Raw genomic sequence first — 22,364 nt, 5'->3', positions numbered from 1 at the left:
TGCGAGCAGGGCAGCAGGTTCAGGAATTTCCCTGAGGCGTCATTCCTGGATGCGTTTGTGTAACTTTGTGTAAGTTTGTCTACCTTTACCAATGCCCCATTCGAATGTCCCTCATTGTTTGGGTGCAAGGTAAAGGACACTCTCACCTGGTGTGAGCAAGAAGGAAAAACACCGTCTGCCGTGGGAGTACGTTTTACTGTTCCCTCTAGACTGTACCCTAAGGGTCAGAGGGGCAGTAAAATGTGGTTCAAGAAGTCCCAGAGGCTTATCCAGGAGGAACAGGGTGACTCCTCCTTCAGAGTCAGAGGAAGAGGAGGAAATGGTAGATGTCGCCCCTAGAGGCAGGGGCGGTCTGCAAAACCAGGGAGGTCAAAGTTTCTTTCGGGGCTGGCCTTACCAGCACTCCTGATGTGGGGCCCCCGACTGTGCTTCTCTGGGGCCAGTCGGGGTTTGCATTTCTTTGTATCCAGAAGCCTGGCTAAGTATCACTCAAGACAAGTATGTACAAAGAATTATTACCAGAGGTTATGTAGTACCCTTTTCTCTTCCACCTTGTGTTCCCAAGAAGATCCCGGATGTTCCACCCTGTCATAGCGATCAGGCAACTGTGGAGGTCAACAAGTTGCTGTCAAAAGAGTCATCCAAACCGTCCCAGCAGACCAAATAGGGTCCAGAACTTACTCCAAATTCTTTTTAGTGCTAAAACGTAGAGGGGACTGGAGGCCCATTTTGGACCTCAGCAGATTGAACGAATCAGTAAAGGACAAGTTCCGGATGGTAACACTGCAGTCTATACTCCCGTTGTTAGGGAAAGACAATTGGATGTGCTCAATAGATCTCCAAGATGCTTACTATTGCATAAAAATGGACAGGGCATCATGGAGTCATCTGCACATCCAGCTTGGAGCCAATCACTTCCAGTTCCGTGCTCTGCCCTTTGGTCTCACCACAGCTCCCAGGGTGTTCACCAAATGTATGGCAGTAGTGACAGCTCACCTGAGACGTCTGGGATTCCAGGTGCTTCTGTATTTGGACGACTGGCTCCTGACTTGCCCCCACCAGGCATCTACTCTTTCAGAGCAGAGACAATACTATTCAGCTTTGTGCCCAACTGGGAATCTTTATAAATTGGGAAAAATCTGCCGTATTGCCCTCTCAATCTGTGAATTTTATAGGCACAGAGGTAGACACAGTAAACATTGGTGGTTCGTCTTCATGCCGAAAAGGCACAAAACCTGGTGTTTCAAATTCAGCTTCTCCCCCTGCGAAGAGTCAAAGCCAGGATTGTTCTGCAGCTCCTTGGGACCATGGCTTCCACCATACTATTAGTGCCAGAAGCCAGAAGTCAGTGGCTCCTGTCGTCCTAATGGTCCTTTCAGCACCTTCCATTATCCCATTACATTCTGACAGAATCTTGCAAGAAGGACCTCCTTTGGTGGACATTACCCAATCAACTGACCACGGGCTCTTCAATTGTTCCTCGCCAACCCGTTGCCACTGTGACCACAGATGCCTCACAGGTTGAGGGGGGGCATTATCTAGGCAGGACTGTCCAAGGCACATGGCAAGATCACGAGGCCCACCTGCATATCAGCGTTCTAGAGGCGACGGTGGTGCTCCTGGCATTGCAAGCACTTCAGAACCTTCTTCCTCTGGGGACTATTGTAATACAGTCAGACAACATGTCGGTAGTATGGTATATCAACAAACAGGGCGAAACCAGATCTTACCCACTTTGTCAAGATGCCGTGCGAGTTTGGGAATGGGCGATATCTTCCCAGCGCTTTCTTGTGGCAATACACATTCCAGGGACGACCAACGTGATAGCCGACAAGCTCAGCCTGGCGATCCTGATGCCTCACGAGTGGTCTCTGAAACTGGAAACAGCGGAACAGATTTTCCGCCGGTGGGGACAGCCTTGCTGCGATCTCTTTGCCAGTCCAGTGCCAAATGCAGCAGCTACTTTTCCCTCATCCCCCCTCCGGGGGAGTTACCCAGAGACGCACTCGTTCACAATTGCCCCCTGGGTCTCCTGTATGCTTTTCCTCCCTTTCCTCTTTTCCAAGGTGATTCAGAAAGCAAAACGGTTGGGAAGCAAATTGATCCTCATTGCTCCTTACTGGCCTCGTCAGGTTTGGTTCCCTTTCCTTGGGCCTCTTCTCCTGGATGATCCTTGGATTCTGGACCCAGGTTATGTAGTACCCTTTTCTCTTCCACCTTGTGTTCCCAAGAAGATCCCGGATGTTCCACCCTGTCATAGCGATCAGGCAACTGTGGAGGTCAACAAGTTGCTGTCAAAAGAGTCATCCAAACCGTCCCAGCAGACCAAATAGGGTCCAGAACTTACTCCAAATTCTTTTTAGTGCTAAAACGTAGAGGGGACTGGAGGCCCATTTTGGACCTCAGCAGATTGAACGAATCAGTAAAGGACAAGTTCCGGATGGTAACACTGCAGTCTATACTCCCGTTGTTAGGGAAAGACAATTGGATGTGCTCAATAGATCTCCAAGATGCTTACTATTGCATAAAAATGGACAGGGCATCATGGAGTCATCTGCACATCCAGCTTGGAGCCAATCACTTCCAGTTCCGTGCTCTGCCCTTTGGTCTCACCACAGCTCCCAGGGTGTTCACCAAATGTATGGCAGTAGTGACAGCTCACCTGAGACGTCTGGGATTCCAGGTGCTTCTGTATTTGGACGACTGGCTCCTGACTTGCCCCCACCAGGCATCTACTCTTTCAGAGCAGAGACAATACTATTCAGCTTTGTGCCCAACTGGGAATCTTTATAAATTGGGAAAAATCTGCCGTATTGCCCTCTCAATCTGTGAATTTTATAGGCACAGAGGTAGACACAGTAAACATTGGTGGTTCGTCTTCATGCCGAAAAGGCACAAAACCTGGTGTTTCAAATTCAGCTTCTCCCCCTGCGAAGAGTCAAAGCCAGGATTGTTCTGCAGCTCCTTGGGACCATGGCTTCCACCATACTATTAGTGCCAGAAGTCAGTGGCTCCTGTCGTCCTAATGGTCCTTTCAGCACCTTCCATTATCCCATTACATTCTGACAGAATCTTGCAAGAAGGACCTCCTTTGGTGGACATTACCCAATCAACTGACCACGGGCTCTTCAATTGTTCCTCGCCAACCCGTTGCCACTGTGACCACAGATGCCTCACAGGTTGAGGGGGGGCATTATCTAGGCAGGACTGTCCAAGGCACATGGCAAGATCACGAGGCCCACCTGCATATCAGCGTTCTAGAGACGATGGTGGTGCTCCTGGCATTGCAAGCACTTCAGAACCTTCTTCCTCTGGGGACTATTGTAATACAGTCAGACAACATGTCGGTAGTATGGTATATCAACAAACAGGGCGAAACCAGATCTTACCCACTTTGTCAAGATGCCGTGCGAGTTTGGGAATGGGCGATATCTTCCCAGCGCTTTCTTGTGGCAATACACATTCCAGGGACGACCAACGTGATAGCCGACAAGCTCAGCCTGGCGATCCTGATGCCTCACGAGTGGTCTCTGAAACTGGAAACAGCGGAACAGATTTTCCGCCGGTGGGGACAGCCTTGCTGCGATCTCTTTGCCAGTCCAGTGCCAAATGCAGCAGCTACTTTTCCCTCATCCCCCCTCCGGGGGAGTTACCCAGAGACGCACTCGTTCACAATTGCCCCCTGGGTCTCCTGTATGCTTTTCCTCCCTTTCCTCTTTTCCAAGGTGATTCAGAAAGCAAAACGGTTGGGAAGCGAATTGATCCTCATTGCTCCTTACTGGCCTCGTCAGGTTTGGTTCCCTTTCCTTGGGCCTCTTCTCCTGGATGATCCTTGGATTCTGGACCCAGTTCCAGACCTGTTGACTCGCATGTCAGGTTCGCTTCACCCCTCGTTACACACCCTCAGTTTGACAGTGTGGCTGCTCTAGTTCCATCCCTAGTCAGGCTTCACGACTTTTCACCTTTCGTGACTCATATCCTCATGTCTTCTCATAAACCTTCAACTAGGAAACTTTATTCCAGTAAATGGAAAAGATTCTCTCTTTGGGTGGAGAAAATGGATGTTGACCCCTTCACTGCCTCCATTCCAGTGGTTTTGGAATTTCTTTATGAACTGTTTCACCATGGATCTGCGGCTGCCACTATCAGAATACAATTGGCAGCAATTTCAAATTTCCATTTGGGGTTTCCAGATTGTAACTTGATGTCTCATAAATTGTGCAAAAACTTCCTCAAAGGTGCCACTTTACTAAGAACTCCGGTTCAGGAGCCTGTGGCCTCATGGGATTTAAACTTTGTGTTATCAAAATTAACATCTCCGCCCTTTCAGCCTTCTCATTCCTGCTCTTTCTTGTCTTGAAAGACGTTTTTTGGTGGCTGTCCTGTCCGCCAGACGGGTGTCAGAATTGCAAGCCTTGGTCTGTTAAACCGCCTTATCTGATTTTTCAAAAAGACAGGGTGTCCCTTCGTACTAACCCTTCCTTTGTCCCAAAGGTCTGTTCCCATACCACCTTGAATCAGTCCATAGAACTTCGGGTTTTCTTTTCGAATCACTCCAATGCAGCTGAGTACAGATTTCACCAACTGGATGTCCATAGACAATTACGTTTTTATTTGCACCGGACTAAAGACATTAGAAAATCGGATCAGTTGTCATTTCCTTCTTCGAATCCAGATTAGGCTTATCAGTTTCCAACGTGACTCTCTCTAACTGGATTTCTAGCTGTGTATAGCTTAAGTTTACAGTTCTGAGGATACACCTTTACCCCTTAAAATCAAGGCTCATTCTACCAGATCTCAATCGACCTCTGCAGCCTTTTAAGCCAGGGTTCCACTTGACAATATTTGTGCAGCTGCTATGTGGGCTACCCCTCTCACTTTATTACTCATTACAAGTTAGATTTAACCTCCAGGGGTAGAGCATCCTTTGGTTCCACGGTACTCAGGAGTATTTTTCCTTGAGCCAGCAAAGGATAAGGTTTTAGGAACGCTGTCCTATATGTAAAGAATGAAGGTGAGATAGGACTACTTAACGTAAAGAAGTTATGTACTTACCATAACGTTTCATGTTAGTAGTCCATCGCACCCTTCATTCTTTCGACCCCACCCTCCTGCCCCCATCCTTTAAGTACCTGGAGACAAAAAAAATACTAATTTAATTATTTATGGAGACCTTTTAGTATTGGCTTTTTCTGTGGGATGCTTATTTTTTTTCTAGTCAGCGGCAAACAAGACCTGGGATTGTACTTGTGCACCATGGGATGCCTACCTAGCTACGAGCCAACCAGAAGTCTTCCAGCTTGTAAATAGGCCAAGTCGGAGCTGAGGATTGGCCCCGATCCCATATGTAAAGAATGAAGGGTAAGATGGACTACTAACATGGAATGTTATGGTAAGTATACAACTTCTTTTTTGTTATAATTTATTTTATTTAATTCATTGAACAGAATCAGAAAGAAATGACAGAACATCCTAGAAAGGGTTTTACTATCCGCTTTCACAATGCCAGCAGCAACACAAGAAAGTGAAAAGATGCAGGGATATAATAAACAACAGTGCATTTCTAAGAACCAGCTCCCAATTCAGAAGCAATTCTTCTGGCCATGATGGTTGTAAATTGAACAGCAAAAATCACCACAGCTTTTGAGGTAACATGCAGAAGCAATAATGATAAAACATTGTATAAGCCAAACAACAAGGCAACCTTGTTTGGCTTGTATGAGGTTTTGTTGTTTGTAAATTGGATCACCTCAGAATTTATTAAAAAACTTAAAGTAGTTATGCTTCTTCAAGAGTTTTCTACTCATTTTGAGCAATTTCAGGTGTAAAATTCCGCATATGGGGAGCATGTGCGTGTGCCTTTTCCTCCAATGTTACAAAACTGAGGAATATGTTTACCAAAAGCTGCTGTTAATCTGTTTTATGTTTAAAGTTTATTCATTTGTGTAGAATTTCTTAAGCAAATGTTTTGTTAAACTTCTGGCAGTTTATAAGAAATACACCTGAAAGACCATCTTTTTCCAACTTACATAATGTTGTTTAGAAAGCAAATGCTAAAAGTGAATCTTGTTTCCTTTCCACTTTGTCTCATGATTAATGTGATTTATGATATAGTGAAACGAGAAATACAACTGTACTTTTCTGTAGGTAAACAATGTTAAGTGCAGCATTTCAAAAGAATGACAAATGACACAAATTATACAAAAGGTAATTTAGTGGTTAAACCTGAAAAATAAAGGTAGAAGTATTGTTGCTCCTAAGAAAGAGTGTAGGGAATACTCCAAAGTACATGATTATCTCTTGCCCACCAATTCAGTCTGCCCTGCTTCATTTTTATAGAAGAGGTCCTTTTAGAGAGAGTGGCATTTTGCCAGATTGTCATTTGACTCTGAACCCTAGGCCTCCATTATTTGATTTACCTTCCGAAAATACAAGTAGATCCTCACCCCCAACCCATTGTGTTCCAAGTAGGGAGGAAATTCGAAGGAGTGAGAAATGTAATTGATTTATATTTGTCATGGCTATCTCCGCTGTAGAAAGGTAAATTTATAACTTGTCATCTTGTCAAAAACTTGGACTGGCAGGAGGATTTTTTTCTTTGTGCTGTCAGTTTTTGTATGTCTACAGAACACAATTAGGGATTGGAGGCTATTGCTCATTTTTGTAATGTGGTAAAAGATTTTTCTCATAAAATTCTCTGTCTTAGTTTAATGGAGACTCATTTACAATTGCATGGAGTAGCAATGGGATCAAGTTTGACCCACGTTACCCTACTCAATGGAGTTAGTAAAATAAATGTGTGTTTAATCTGAAGTAGTTAAGTTAATTTATCTGCAACCTGTGGGTATTCGGATCCATATCTGATCCAAGCTGGCAACATTTTATCAAGCATCTGCACCAAGCTCCTCCCCTTACCCATAATCCCTCACATCTCCTACCATCACTCAGATCTCATTTGCCGCTTCATACGTACGCATCGTGATCTCTATAGCTCCAAGTTGGGTGTAGTAAATGGAACTTTTGATACCTTTGTGTGTTAGAGTAGTTGTGAGCAACCCTTCCTCCCCTTCGTTTTGTCGGTTTATTAAAAAAAAAAAAAAGTAGTAGTTTCGAAAGTTTGTGTTTTTGAGGTAGAGTAGGCCTAGCCAACCCCTGTATGTGTGCGTGTTTAGTTTAGTGTTTGGCTGAGTGGAGTGTGTTATGGCTGACTAGCTTAAACCAATGTTTAAAAAATGCACAGAGTGTGGCCACAAGCTTTCTCCAGCTGATGGCCACACACTGTGTGTTATTTGCCTGGGCGTTCCCCATCTTAGCCTTCCATGTGCTGTGTGCAGGGTTCAACCCCAGGGCCCTAAAAGAGGGTGAAACTAGTAGCCAAGAGCCTACCAGTTTCTGCTTTAGAGACGACGGCCTCCGCATAGTCTTCTTTAGCCGACCAACCCCCCCCCCCCCCCCCCTCAGGCTAGGACTCAACCTCCCCCTAAGCCTGCTAAGGCAGGGACAAAATCTAAGAATAAGGACAAGAAAGAGAGAGAGAAAAGGGTAGAGAGACACCGCAAGCTATCTCCTGAGCGGGAGCCTTTTCCCAGGCCACCTGCGAAAGTTGTTAGGACCACTTCTCCTCTGCTCCATTCCCCGAGGTTCTTCCCGGAGCCGACAGAGCCTTTGGACCAGAGGCCGCCTTCTAGGTCGCCTCACAGGGCCACATCAGAGTTGGTCGCCTCCTCGCGGTAGACTCCGAGTCTGTCGGAGCTTGACGTAGACAGGATGATGCGGAGATTCATTCAGACCCAAATCCAAATGGGAGTCTTGCCAGGCCCCTCTCTGGCTGGAGAGGAGTCCTCTATGCCCTTCTTCCATCCTCTCTCTCCTTCCCTGATCCGACCAGCGGTTTCGAGGTTTATGGATCCGAAGATCTTCGGAGCTGGGAGTTCGGCGCTGACAGTTCCTCCAACCTTGACGCTGGCCATAAACTTTGAGTTCCTCTGATCATACTTGTTTGGATCCGAGCAACTCTCAGGGCCGAGAACAGGGGTCATATCCGAGGGAATGGAGATGTCTTCTGCTCCGACTTTGTCAGATCTGAGCTGTTGCTTCGGAACCCTGGCTACCTTGGCCTCAGCCCTGATCCTCACAACGGAGCTGGGGAGAACTTCTTCCTTGTTGGTTGCCAAGGAGGTGTGCTGTCCTTCAGCCTTCAACGTGGTGGAGAGGGTTCTCTCCCAGGGATTGAGACCCCAGCCCATTGCTGTGGACTCCGCCCAGTCTGCCTTGGATTTAGTCATGACTCCCATCAGCTTGTCCCAGGGACAGCCTGTGCCATAGGACCCCCAGGTGGATCTCATCGTGAAGCCCCTTTGACTTAGAGCCCTCTTCAGAGAGTTCCACTGAGGAAGGCCCCCCCTGTAAGCAGTCATGTAAGAGGAGGCACATGGACCCTCCCCCCAGAGTCCCTCACAGAAGATACTGACTTGGATGCAGGTGAGGGTTCCCCCAGGTCACCTCCCGAGGATGACTCCTTTGGAGACATCATGGAAATCCTCCACCATAGGGGAGGTTGGTCAGCACCAAAACCCTCAACGAATGAGTCAGTATTCTTGGAGGCATTTGGCATGGGCCCTTCTACATCCTGGGTGTCCCCTCCTGCAGATCCATTAGTGGATCTTATCACGCGGGCATGGAAGGAGCCTGACACCATAGAGCCAATACCCAAATGCCCAGACAGGATCCTTTCTCCTCCCACAGACAGGCTTGGTGCAAGGGATCCCCAGTGGATGCTATGGTGGTGGCAGCTGGCACGGATAGAACTGGCTCAGGCAAGTTCTTTGGTCCACCCTTCGGACAGAGTCTAGGGCGGTGGATCGCTTTGGGAAGAGAGTCTTTTCTTCAGCGACATTTTCCATATGAGCGCTGAATTATTTGTCACACATCATTCGACTCCAGCGAGATCTGGTCACAGAATTTGCTGTGTCGTCCCCAGTGTCCTTGTTGCCAGAGGACAAGCGGCTGTTCTTAGCGAAAATGTTGACTCTGAAACACGTCCATGCGTCTTCTTTCCCATGCCACGGAAGGAGTGGCTAGGGAGGCTGGGACCAGCGTAGCTATGAGGCGGCATGCCTGGCTCAGACTCTTGTCAATTCGCGGATCCCTTCAAGGCGTCTTTCACAAATGCTCCCTTGGACAGTTCCTCCCTGTTTGGGAAGACAGCTCTTGACATCTTAGTCCAGAGCGAGAGGGACAGAAAGACTCTGTCTGCTGTTGGAGTCCGCTTCTCTAGCCCTCAAAGATCCATTTCTAGGAATCAGAGAGGGCAGAAGATGATGTGGTTCCGAAAATCTCAGTTTTCCTGGGACACTCAGGACAACTCTTCCCCTAGAGGCAGAGGGGGACAAGATGGACGCCGGCTCAGAGGAAGAGGGGATCTGAGGAACTTTGGGTCTAGGGAGACCTTCTCGGACAGACCCGTGCAGCAAACCTGAGGGGTTGCCCGACTGTCCTACTTTGGAGACAGTCGGCTGAAGATGGTCATTGCACCCAACGGCTTGGGAGTGCATCACGACAGACCCTTGGGTGCGCCAAATAATATCCAGAGAATACTCCAACTTTTTCTTTTGGAGAAACTTTGCATACCTTAAGGGAACACTTTCACTGGGAGAGTCAGGATTTCTCAGAATCTAAAAAGGCTTTGGCATTTCCTTCTTCCTCAGCATAGGCCTTTGGCCATGCCTCCTGTTCCAGACATTGTTGATGATGTTTTCTCGGAATCCAACACTGCTCCTGATTCCCTGCCTCTGGCTCGTAGTAAGCCAGACCGATATTACAGGGTTCCTGACTCCCACAAATTCCTTTTTAAAAACCCTGCTGCTGACCCTGAAACCATTTCTCAGGGTCCCAAGGGCGTTAAGGCTTCTACTGCTAAAAATCCTACCCCTTCTGATAGAGACTCCAGAGCGCTGGATAGATGGGGTAAAAATGTTTACACGTCTGCAACCTTGGCAATCAGTGCTTTAAACTGTCAATTTCATATGCTTAAATATCAGCAGCATGTCATGGGCTGACTTAAACAGAAAATTGTTGATTTCTAACTGTGTGGAAAATAGAGTTGCAGGATTTATTGTGTTCAGTTGAACAAGTTGGAAAGCATACTTTGCAATGTGGTTTTGATTCCTTGGAGGCCTCTTGCAGGGCGGCTGTAACTGGATCTGTGATAAGAAGGCATGCCTGGCTCAAGGAGCAAAATCTGCCTGATCATGTTAAAGCAAAATTGTCGGATGCTCCTTTACAACAGGACAGCCTATTGGCAGAAGAAGTTTTGAAAAAGATGGAAGATAAAGCTAAATCTGTGCAAACTGTAAAAGATTTCCTACAAGTGCAGCCACCCAGGTTAAGTAGGCACTGGCCTACGAAGAATTGGTCCTTTCCAGTACCTACCAGAGCTGCTTAGATCAAACCCAGACACTCCAAAGGCTCCAAGTGTCATTCACAAGGAACTTGTAGAACAAAGCAATGGGGTGCCTCCACCTCCAAATCTGGAAGTAACAAGGCAACTTCCTACAGTAAACAGTCTCAGTGACTTTCCTCTGCAATCACCAAGCACTTATCTTTTGACCGCCCCTTTGGGGGGAAAACCGGCACTTCATACATGAAACTGGCAACTAATTACCCAAGACAAGTGGGTTTTAAATATAGTATCCCAGGGTTACAGATTTCATTTCCACACGTTGCCGATCCCAAACAGATGACCAGATCTGCCTCCAAATCAATGGGCAGAGGCCCAGAAACAAGTTATGTCCCTCATGAATATGGGGGCTAGTCAACCAGTACCAGAAAAGGAAAAGGGACAAGGTTTTTATTCAAGACTTTTCCTGGTACCCAGAAAAGACAAATCATGGCGTCCAATTTTGGACTTATCCATACATTCCTGGACATGCCAAAATTCAAGATGCTGACTCTACAACAGTTACTGCATATGCTAGGCAAGGGTGCCTGGTTGGTAACTCTAGATTTTAAAAGAGGCTTACCTGCATATCCCAATCAGGGGAATCTTGCAGAAGATACCTCCGCTTCAAAGCAGGCTATTTGCAGTACCAGTTCTCTGCACTGCCCTTTGGCTTATCTACTGCGCCCAGGGTCTTCACGAAGTGCCTGGCACCAGTAATTGCATTTTGCAGACAAAGAAACATTCAGATTTATCCCTACCTGGACGATTGTCTTCAGGCAGAAAACAAGGACACTCTTCTAAAACATCTGGCGTTTGTAAAAAGACTTCTAACTTGTCTAGGGTACACCATAAACGAAAAGAAATCGCAACTGGTACCCTCTCAAATAATTGCATTCCTGGGAGCAAGCTTGAATACCAACTGCCCAGAGAACTTACCTTACGCCAGAAAAACAAGTCCAATTGATGACTTACTTCAAACATGTGGCCACAAAAACCCAGCTATCTGCAAGACAAATTCTGCAGGCCTTGGGGTTCATGGCTTCCTGCATTCTAATTCCATATGCAAGACTGCATATGAGGAAACTTCAATGGTACCTAAAAAGCTTATGGAGTCAACATTGTTAGAGCCTGAAAACAATGATTCCTCTCATTCCTTGCCTGCAGCAAGAGTTCCTATGTTGGGCAGTGGCCTGCTACCAAAACAAGGGACTGTCGTTCATTCCACCACCTGCCACCCAAACCCTGACTACAGACGCATCAGATTATGCTTGGGGGGGGGGGTATCTGGCAGGTAGATGCATTCAGGGCCAATGGAGCCCAAATCAAATGCACCTACATATCAACCAGAAAGAGAGATGCTAGCTGTACAGAATGCTCTGACAGCCTTCAAGGACCATCTTCATCCAGGACAACTACTGATAGACAACACCACAGTCATGTGGTACATAAACAAGCAAGGGGGGGTACCCATTTCTACCCCCTTTGCAGACTAGCCATGGCTTTGTGGAACACGGCCTTGACTTATCAAATACATCTCCAAGCTCAATTCCTGCCAGGAAAGCAAAATACTTTGGCAAATGAACTAAGCAGAAATCTTATGGACCCACACGAATGGAAACTGGATCCACAAATCTTCAGCATGTTGGCATGCAAATGGGGGAGCCCAGACATAGATCTTTTTGCCTCACTCCAAAACTATCAGTTGGACAAATTCTGCACAAGAATTCATCACAAAAAAGCTTGGAAAGTGGATGCTCTATCCTTCAGCTGAAAAAACCTATCAGTCTATGCCTTTCCCCCTCTGCTGTCCAAGGTCTTACTAAAAGTCAGACAGGAACAACCAAAAATGAATTCTGATTGCTCCAGACTGGCCTCGCCAACACTGGTACCCGCTCCTACGCAATATGTCACACCTTCCTCCATGGTACCTGCCTCAGACGCCTTATCTACTGTCTCAGCAGAACTATCAGATTCTGCACACTCGGCTCCAAACTCTGAATCTTGCAGCATGGCTACTCAACTAATTTCACCAGTCACATCTCTCAGCAAGTCTGTGATGGATGTCATTTTGGAGGCTAAAAGGCCCAGTACTAAAAAATCTTATGCTGACAAATGGAAAAGATTCTGTGCCTGGAACCAAGCACAAGGAATAAGTACAGCAATGCCCAATATTCCTCATATTCTGCAATATTTAACTGAGATGCTTCACAAGGGCCTGTCTTTTTCTTCCATAAAAATCCATGCCTCTGCCATTTCAGCTCATTACAACACAGGCCTCCCCTCTTTTCTCATCCCCTGCTAAAGCAGTACCTCAGAGGGGCCAAAAATTTAAGACCTCCCAGGAGAGCACCAACTCCTGCATGGGACCTCAATTTTGTGTTGGAAAAGAACCCACTCTTCCTCCTTTTGAGCCAGCTGCTACTGCAGACCTAAAATTTCTCTATTGGAAGACAGCTTTTCTTTTAGCAGTTACTTCAGCTAGATGGATTTCAGAACTACAGGCTCTCATGGCAGTGGAGCCTTTTATTATCTTTTACCCGGACAGGGTGGCTGTCAGGACCAATCCATCCTTTATGCCTAAAGTGGTATCTAGTGTGGCTCTTAATCAGACCATTCATCTGCCATCCTTCTTCCCAAATCCACAGAACAAGGGTGAGCGGATTCTGCATTCATTGGATGTACACAGACAACTAAGATTCTACTTAAACAGGACAAAATCTCTTAAGAAAAACTGAGCAATTACTGGTGGCATTTGCTGCAGGGGTAGAGGGGAAAGGCCATTTCAAAGCAGTCTATTTCAAAATTGATAAGCCATTGTATTCGTTTCTGCTACATGCACCATGGTAAACCTGTCCCCAAGGGGATCAGATCCCATTCCATCAGGGCTGCATCTACTTCTGCAGCCTTTCTCAGAGGGGTTCTTACCAGAGACATTCTAGAAGCTGCTACCTGGAGCTCAGTTCATACGTTCACCAAACATTACCATTTACCTGTCTTCTCTAAATCCAGAGCAGGCTTTGCCACTGCTGTCCTGCAGGGCCTTATAGCTGCTCCTAATGCTGTATAATTCCATCCTCCCAACCATAGCTTTGGGATTCTACCCAAATGTAATGACTGCAGCAGTGAAACACGAAGAACATAGTACAGTTGTGTACACTTACCATAAATGTAGATGTTTGAGTGTATTCACTGTTGCAGTCCTGGTTACCCACCCTCCTGCCCCCTGTTTTACTATTACTATACCTCTTCTTTCTTTTACTATATAGTTTTTGTGTTCTAAATTACATGCATATATATATATATATATATATATATTTTTGCTCCCCATTTGGGGGGCACCTGACATCTGGGGCAAGAAAAACTGATGAAAATGGCGTCTGCTGCATGTTTTATACCCCCGACATCCTGACGTCATGGAAGAAGGGACAGCAACCGACGCAGGACCCAAGACTTTGTTAGGCCGACTGAGGGCAACCTGCCAGCAGATTACCCAAATGTAATGACTGCAACAGTGAATACACTCGAACGTCTACATTTATGTTAAGTGTACACAACTGTACTTTCCTCCACAGTGAAAGTACAATTGGCAGCCATATCTAATTTTCATATCAGTGAAAATTTGAATGCTGTGGCCTCTTTGAGATTGTGCAAGGCCTTTCTAAAAGGTACTTTTCTCTTGCGTCCCCCAGTTAAGAATTCCATCCCTCCTTGGGACTTTACTCTAGTTCTGAAGGCATTGGTGGCACCCCCTTTTGAACCAGCAGCGTCAGTAAACTTAAAATTCCTGTCCTGGAAGATTGCCGTTTTAGTGGCCGTTAACCTCTGCTAGAAGGGTTTCTGAGATCCATGCTTTGTCTGCCGTGCCCCCCTACTTGATCTTTCACAAAGATAGGGTTTTACTTCGCACGAACCCTTCTTTCTTACCGAAAATGGCTTCTGAATCTAATGTTAACCAGATGATTAATCTGCCTGTGTTCTTTCCAAATGTCCAGAACAAGGGTGAATATTAGCTGTACCTGCTAGATGTTCATAGACAACTTTGTTTCTATTTACACAGGACTAAAAATTTCGTAAGTTTGACCAATTATTCATGTTTTATTCTAGGCCCTTTTTGGGCAAGGCCATTTCCAAGGTCTCCTTAGCCAGATGGATTACACAATGTATACTGCAAGTCTGTAGGGATAAAGGCCTATCCCCACCTGGTCCTATTAAAGCTCATTCTACCAGATCTATGGCAACTTCTGCTGCTTTTTGGTCTAGGGTTTCTCTGGATGATATCTGTGCAGCAGTTAACTGGGCAAGGTCACATACATTTATTTCTCATAAGTTGGATTTGATCTCTAGAGGGAGAGCATCCTTTGGCTTTGCAGTGCTCAGGAATATCCTTCCATGAGGGCCTCCCAGGAGTTTTGGTAGCTGGGGACTCTGTCCCACAGGTTGTAGTTAATGAAGTTAACTACTTCAGATAACAAAGTTATGTACTCACCATAACGTTCCATCCGAGTAGTTATACTTCACTTTCTGCAACCGTCCCTCCCTCCTTCCCCCGAACCTGTTCTAGGTTAACGTTATTGAGTTGCTAATAGTTTGGTTAGTGGCAAACTCTATCTGAAGGAAGGTAGGAGATGTGAGGGATTATGGGTAAGGGGGGAGCTTGGAGCAGATGCTTGATAAAATGTTGCCGGGTCTGATCTGATATGGATCCGAATCCCCACAGGTTGCATAAAATTAAGTATAACTACTCAGATGGAACGTTATGGTGAGTACATAACTTCTTTTTTTGATAATTTCTGTATACATGATATAATTTTTTATATATGTTATATTCTGTTTTATAGCTGTGGAGAACCTAGAGAGGATAAAGTTATATTTTAGCTTGAGTAATCACTTTGATATTAAACTCACTTTTAAGAACACAGCAGTATTCTGTTGAATATTTGGCTGTACTTGTGTATGATAAAATAGAAATCCCACATATGCTAATAGCTCATAGTCAGGTAGTCAGGGGTATAAAGCATGCAGCCAACGCCATTACATCAGTCTTTTTGCCGTGTGGTGCCTGAAGCAGAAGCAGTTCGCAAGTGCCGGTCGGCCAACTACTGAAATTTTCATTTTAGAGTTTCAGATCCGAAATCTTCAACTAAGCTAAGTACCCCATTGGGGAATCTTTTTTTCTTGCTCTAAACCGATGTCAGTAAAAGTTAACAATTGTATTTCTTGTGGAAAGCAAATACCTCATGAAGATTTTCATTCGTACTGCATTCCTTGCCTAGGCCCAGACCACGACTTACCTCTCTGTTTTGTGTCTTATTCAAACCTCGTGCTATTCGTTGTCTGTTCATTTTCGCATCTAAATATTTCGGTACTCATTTCAGTTATCCAGAAATGGCTTCGGTAAGCCACCCGACTACCGACATTCCGAAACAATGCAAAGATAAAGACAGAGACAGACTGCATAGGTCCAAAGTTGCTGACGACACTTCTCCTAAGCTAGTTGTCAGTTCGCTGGTGCTCAGTGAGGTGCTTTCGCAGCCCCTGATGCCCGCTACTTCAGATTCACAGGCCTCTACTGAGACCCATTCGGAGTCTGGTATGCCATGAGATGCTGCTTTGACTGTGGAACCTGCGGATGTCTCTACCTTGGATGGGGCCGGAGCCGCTGTGCAGGCACTGGCTTTTGAGGGTGTATTCAGGCCTACTGACTTTCATATTAAACAGACACCATCTTCTTCAAGGCCTAAAACTCGATCCATGCCCAGAAATCTGATGCCCAGACCGCATGTTCAGGCCCGGTATTCACAAAATGCCTAGCTCCAGTCTTTGCATTTTGCAGGCAAAGAAATATTCAAATATATCCATACCTGGACGATTGTCCTGGCTTTCCACCTGAATTAGACATACTACTAAATCTGGCATTTGTAAATAAATTGCTAATTTCTCTGGGGTACACCATAAACGAAAATAAATCAAATCTTCTCCCCTGCCAACAAATTGTATTCCTGGGAGCAAGCTCGAATACAACTTCTCAGATGGCCGACCTCACGCCAGAGAAACAAGTTCATTTGACAGCCTGCTTCAATCTACTGGCCACAAAGACCCAGCTATCTGCAAGGAAAATACTGCAAGCACTGGGATTAATGGCCTCTTGCTTTCTACTAGTTCCATATGCAAGACTGCATATGAGGAAACTACAGTGGTATCTAAAAAGCTTATGGTGTCAACATTCTCAGGATCTAGAATCAATGATTCCTATCATACCTTGTCTAAAGATAGTTTCTTTGGTGGGCAGAGGCCTTCCACCAAAACAAGAGACTGCCATTCACTCTACCCCCTGCCGCCCAAACCCTAACAGACTCATCAGACTATGCATGGGGGGCTCACTTGGCAGGGCAGTGCATTCAGGGCAAATGGAACCCAAGTCAAATGCACCTGCATATCAGTCAAAAAGAAATGTTAGCTGTACAGAATGCTCTGACAGCCTTCAAGGACCACATTCTTCCAGGACAATTATTGGTAAAGACGTACCAATGTTATGTGGTACATAAACAAGCAGGGGGAACCCACTCCTACCCTCTATGCAGACTAGCCATGGCTCTGTGGAACACAGCCTTAAGCTACCAAGTGCACCTACAAGCTCAATTCCGTCCAGGAAAGCTAAATACACTGACAGACGACCTAAGCAAAAATCTCTTGGACCCACACGATTGGAAACTAGAACCAGAGATATTCCACATGTTGAGAAACAAATGGGGGAGCCCAGAGATGGGCCCGTTTTGCCTCCCCTCAGAACTACCAGTTGGACAAATTCTGCACAAGGACGCCTCACAAACAAGCTTGGAAAGTGCTTTTCCCCCTCTGCATCTCCTGTCCAAAGTGCTACTAAAGATCAAACATGACAAACCAAGGACTATATTGATTGCACCGGACTGGCCATGCCAACACTGGTTTCCCCCTCTTGCGCAGTGTGTCGCTGCTGGCACCATGGCACCTGCCTCAGACCCCTGCCCTGCTGTCCCAGCAAGAGGGCCAGGTTCTGCACCCACAGCTTCAAACCCTGAACCTTGCAGCCTGGCTAATTACCTGACCTCTCTGTTACCATCCCCTCAGTAAGCAAGTGATGGATGTCATTCTGGAGCAAGGAGGCCTAGTACTAGAAAATCCTATGCTAAAAAATGGAAAAGATTCTGATGTCCTTCAATAATGCAACTGCAGTCATAACATATGGGTGTCCTGCCTCAGGCAGCCCTTCGGTCGGCCGGATTCCAAAGTCTGGGTCCGACGTCGGCTGATGTCGCATTTCTCTCCGTCAGAGCGGCTGGAGTATATAAGCATCAGCCGACGCCATCTTCTTCAGTCTTTCTTGCCGCGCGGTGCCCGAAGCAGAAGCAGTTTGCGAGTGCCGGTCGGTCAGCTCCTGTATTGTTCGAATCCGAAGTCATCAAATAAGCTAAGTACCCCGTTGGGGACCTTTTCTTGCCTCAGCTGATGTCAGAAATTACTGAAAAAGTAAATAATTGTTTGTCTTGTGGTAAACAAATACCTCATAAGGATTTCCACTCTTACTGCCTTTCTTGCCTTGGCCCAGACCACGACGTCTCGGCCTGTGCCCGCTTCAATAAGCGCACTCAGACGCCGGGCGGAGTTCGCTGAAGACTTTTTCGGTGAAAAATTCGATTATACAATGCCGTCGGAACTACCGACATCACAGACTCCTAAGAAACGAAAAGACCGGGACCGACATCCTCGGCCCGCGTCTTTCTCCGACACCACGCCAAAACCAACCGCGAGTGCCCCGGTTCCCTCTGAGGCGGTTATTTCACCGCTCCGAACCGAAGACACCACATTACCGATACCGGAGACCACACCGACGCCAGTTATTGATTTTCCTCCGGATACTGAAACCGAGGAAATGCCCGAGACCATTGCTGTGGATAAGGTCACTCCTGCACGTGGAGCTGCTAGGCCTCCCATGTCCATGTCTATCAAGGCCTACACACGTGCTAAGGTAGCCAGCAAGACCAAGCACCTTACTGCTAAAGCCTTACCTCAGCCTACTCCTGAAACACAAATCATGACTATGGCCGCAGACTTAATTTCCATGATCAGAGGCTCCCAGGCCCACTCTGAGAGAGGATCCCAGCTTCCTCCTGATAAGAGGCCCAGGGTTGAACCCTCTGACACTCTCCCTTCAGATGAAGATTCTGAGGACTCTGTTCACTCAGATAGCCAGGAAGAGCCCTTCCAGACCTATGAGGACTCAGATGCTGAGGACTCCATCCCCTCGGCCTCCCCTCCTGAGGATATTTCTTTTGGGGAAGTTCTGCATTCCATGAGGGAACATTTTAAGTGGCAAGGCCAGGAATATTCTGATTCCAGAAAGCGCCTTCGAACCTTCCTTAAAAAGCCCCAACACAGGCCCTTAGCTATACCTCCTGTGCTTGATGTTTTGGATGATCTATACTCCGACTCCAGTGTTACCCCTGATACTCTTCCTCCTGCTCCTGCCAAGCCTGACAGATAGATACTATAGGGTCCCAGAAACACATTCTCATTTCTTTAGGGCCCATGCTGTTGATTTAGAAACAATTTCACAGGGACCGAAAAGGGTTTCAGCTACCACCTCCAAAAATCCTTTGCCTTCCAACAGGGAAGCTAGGTCATTAGAGAGATGGGGGAAGAAGGTTTACACCTCCACTACTTTATCTATGAGAGCTCTCAATTGTCTCTTTCATATGTTTCAATATCAGGATTACCTGTTAGATGATTTACAGAAAACATTGGCCTCTCCTGAACCTTTAGATAGGAGGTCTTTGCAGGAGGCTGTACATAATTCTCAGCAAGTTAGCAATCACTTTCTTCAGTGTGGATATGATGCATTGGAAGCTTCATGTAGGGCAGATATGACAGGGGCGGTCATTCGTAGACATGCATGGTTAAAAGAACAACCTCTACCAGATCATGTTAAGGCAAAACGTCTTGATGCACCCTTGGAAAAGAACAAGCTTTTTGGTGCTAATGCTAAAGATGTGTTAAAGTCCATTGAGGAAAAAGCCAAGTCAGTTCAGACAGTCAAAGATTTCCTCCAGGTTCAGCCACCCAGATTCAGCAGGAATTGGCCTTCTAAAAACTGGTCCTTTCCTAATCCTGAAAGATTTCAAAGGGGCAAAACAGGCGTGGCGAGGAAGAGGACAATACAGAGGTTCCTACAGGGGCGACAATGGCAACCAGCAAACCAAGGAAGTGACACAGGGGTTTCTCCTGCCCCACAGGGACAATCTCAATGACTTTCCTCTACTTCCGCTGACCAAGGAGCAAACAGAAGCTCCCTTGGGCGGAAAATTATCTCTGTTTTCAGACAATTGGCACAGATTGACAAAGGACAAATGGATTTTGGACATTATAGACCAAGGTTACAGGTTCCACTTTCATACCTTGCCAAGAAAACAAGGCATGCCAAACCTACCACAAAACCAGAGGGCAGAGGCTATCAAGCAAATTTCTCTGTTTGCAAAGATCAAAGCAATAGAAAAAGTTCCACAACAAGAACAAGGCCAGGGGTTTTATTCAAGACTGTTCCTTGTTCCAAGAAAAGAAACTCAATGGAGACCAATACTGGATTTGTCCGCATTAAACACCTTTCTCATAGTACCAAAGTTCAAAATGCTGACTCTACAGCAACTCCTTCCCATGCTGGGCAAGGGGTCTTGGCTGATTACTCTGGACCTCAAGGAGGCATACCTGCATGTCCCTATCAGACACAGCTGCAGAAGATACCTCAGATTTCTTGCAGGGCCAGAGCATTATCAATTCTCAGCATTGCCATTTGGCTCATCTACTGCGAGTATTCACGAAATGCCTGGCTTCAGTAATTGCTCATTGCAGGCTCCAGGGGATCCAAATTTACCCGTACCTGGACGACTGCCTCATACAAGCGGACGACAAACTGATTTTGACAAAAAACTTGAATTATGTCATACAATTGCTACAGGCTCTGGGATACACAGTCAACTTCCAAAAGTCAAGACTTCAGCCATCCCAGCAAATAACCTTCTTAGGAGCCAAACTAGGCACAGCCTCTCAAATGGCTTGCCTGACAGAAGACAAGCAAAAGAAGTTAACTCATTATTTCAAAGGTTTGGCAAAGCTCACCCAGATGACTGCAAGGAGGTTCCTACAGGCCCTGGGTTACATGGCATCCTGCATTCTCCTGGTTCCATTAGCAAGACTACACGTGAGAAAGCTTCAGTGGTACCTAAAAAGCTTATGGTCTCAACACAGCAATAACCTAGAGACAACCATACCGCTCATTCCATGCCTACAAAAGGAATTTCTATGGTGGGCCTCGGTAAGCCAGGCAAACACAGGTATGTCGTTCAAAAAACCCCAGATAACACAGACCATGACCACAGACGCCTCAGACCTTGGATGGGGGGGCGCACATGGAGGGCAGATGTATTCAAGGACAATGGTCTCCAAAGGAAACACATCTGCATATCAACCAAAAAGAAATGCTGGCAGTAATGCATGCCATCGAGGCCTTTCAGCAACAACTTCAGCAAGGCCACATGCTAATACGGACAGACAACACCACTGTGATGTGGTACATAAACAAGCAGGGGGGCACCCATTCTTACCCCCTTTGCAGACTGACAATGAATATTTGGGAAAAATCACTGAGCCTAAACATACAGTTGCAATCCCAGTTTGTTCCAGGCAAAGACAATGTGCTGGCGGACAGCCTAAGCAGGAATTTCTTAGACCCCCACGAGTGGAGGTTACATCCAGAAATCTTCATACGACTCACTTCGACATGGGGCAGGCCAGAAGTAGACCTATTTGCCTCCCACCTCAATCATCATCTACAAAAGTTCTGTTCAAGGACATATCATCCACAAGCATGGAAAATAGATGCTCTCTTATTCAACTGGAACTTCCTAAAAATCTATGCATTCCCACCTCTGCCACTGATGACCACAGTATTACTAAAGATCAAAGCAGAGAAGCCCAAGGGGATCCTAACCGCTCCAGACTGGCCAAGACAACACTGGTACCCGCTACTACGGAGCATATGTCACAACAAAAAGTGGGCCCTTCCCCAATGGCCCCAACTTTTGACTCAACACAATTTCAAGACAGTACATCCCAACATTCAGACGCTGCAGCTAACAGCTTGGGAGATCCCATGAATAGCCTCAATCTTTCTCCAAGGAAGTTCAGCGGATACTAACAGAAGCCCGAAGACCATCCACCAGAAAGGTTTACTCAGCAAAATGGAAGAGATTCAGCATTTGGAATACCAGCAAGGGTCATGATGCATCATTATTGAACATCCCACTCATTCTGGAATATTTGGCAGACATGCTGCAGAATGGACTCTCATATTCTTCCATAAAAATACATGCCTCAGCTATTTCAGCTAGATACAACACTGATCCACCTGTGTTTTCACATCCTTTAAGGCAATTCCTTAGGGGAATCAAGAATATAAAGCCACCAAGAAAGGCTCCAGTACCAGCTTGGGACCTCAACTTTGTCCTAGAAAAACTGACTCTACCCCCCTTTGAGCCAGCAGCTTCTGTGGACTTACAATTTCTTTCATGGAAGACAGCTTTCCTGTTGGCAATTACCTCAGCAAGAAGGGTTTCGGAATTACAGGCCCTAATGGCAATACCACCGTTCATAACCTTTCACAGAGACGGGGTCTCCTTACGAACCAACCCTACCTTTCTGCCAAAAGTGGTATCTAGGGTTTCTTTAAATCAAGCAATTCACCTGCCTACTTTCTTTCCCAATCCTGAGAACAAAGGGGAAAGACTGTTGCATACCTTGGACATTCACAGACAACTTCGCTACTACCTGGACAGAACCAAGACCAGTAAGGAAGTCTGATCAGCTTTTTGTAGCTTACGCCCCTGGAGTACAA

The 22,364-nt window shown here is 46.2% G+C and overlaps 1 protein-coding gene across 1 annotated transcript in view; it reads left to right on the top strand.

Moving 5' to 3' along the window:
- The window catches only part of USP37 (ubiquitin specific peptidase 37), a gene marked incomplete in the record, with an annotated part of 1,580,672 nt that overhangs the window by 668,333 nt on the left and 889,975 nt on the right, over window positions 1–22,364 (top strand).

Source organism: Protopterus annectens, chromosome 6.part0 (genome assembly GCF_019279795.1).
Source record: "Protopterus annectens isolate FY-2018-M chromosome 6.part0, PAN1.0, whole genome shotgun sequence".
In the NCBI taxonomy this organism is placed as follows: Eukaryota; Metazoa; Chordata; order Ceratodontiformes; family Protopteridae; genus Protopterus; species Protopterus annectens.
This window is presented reverse-complemented; position numbering and strand designations above follow the sequence as displayed.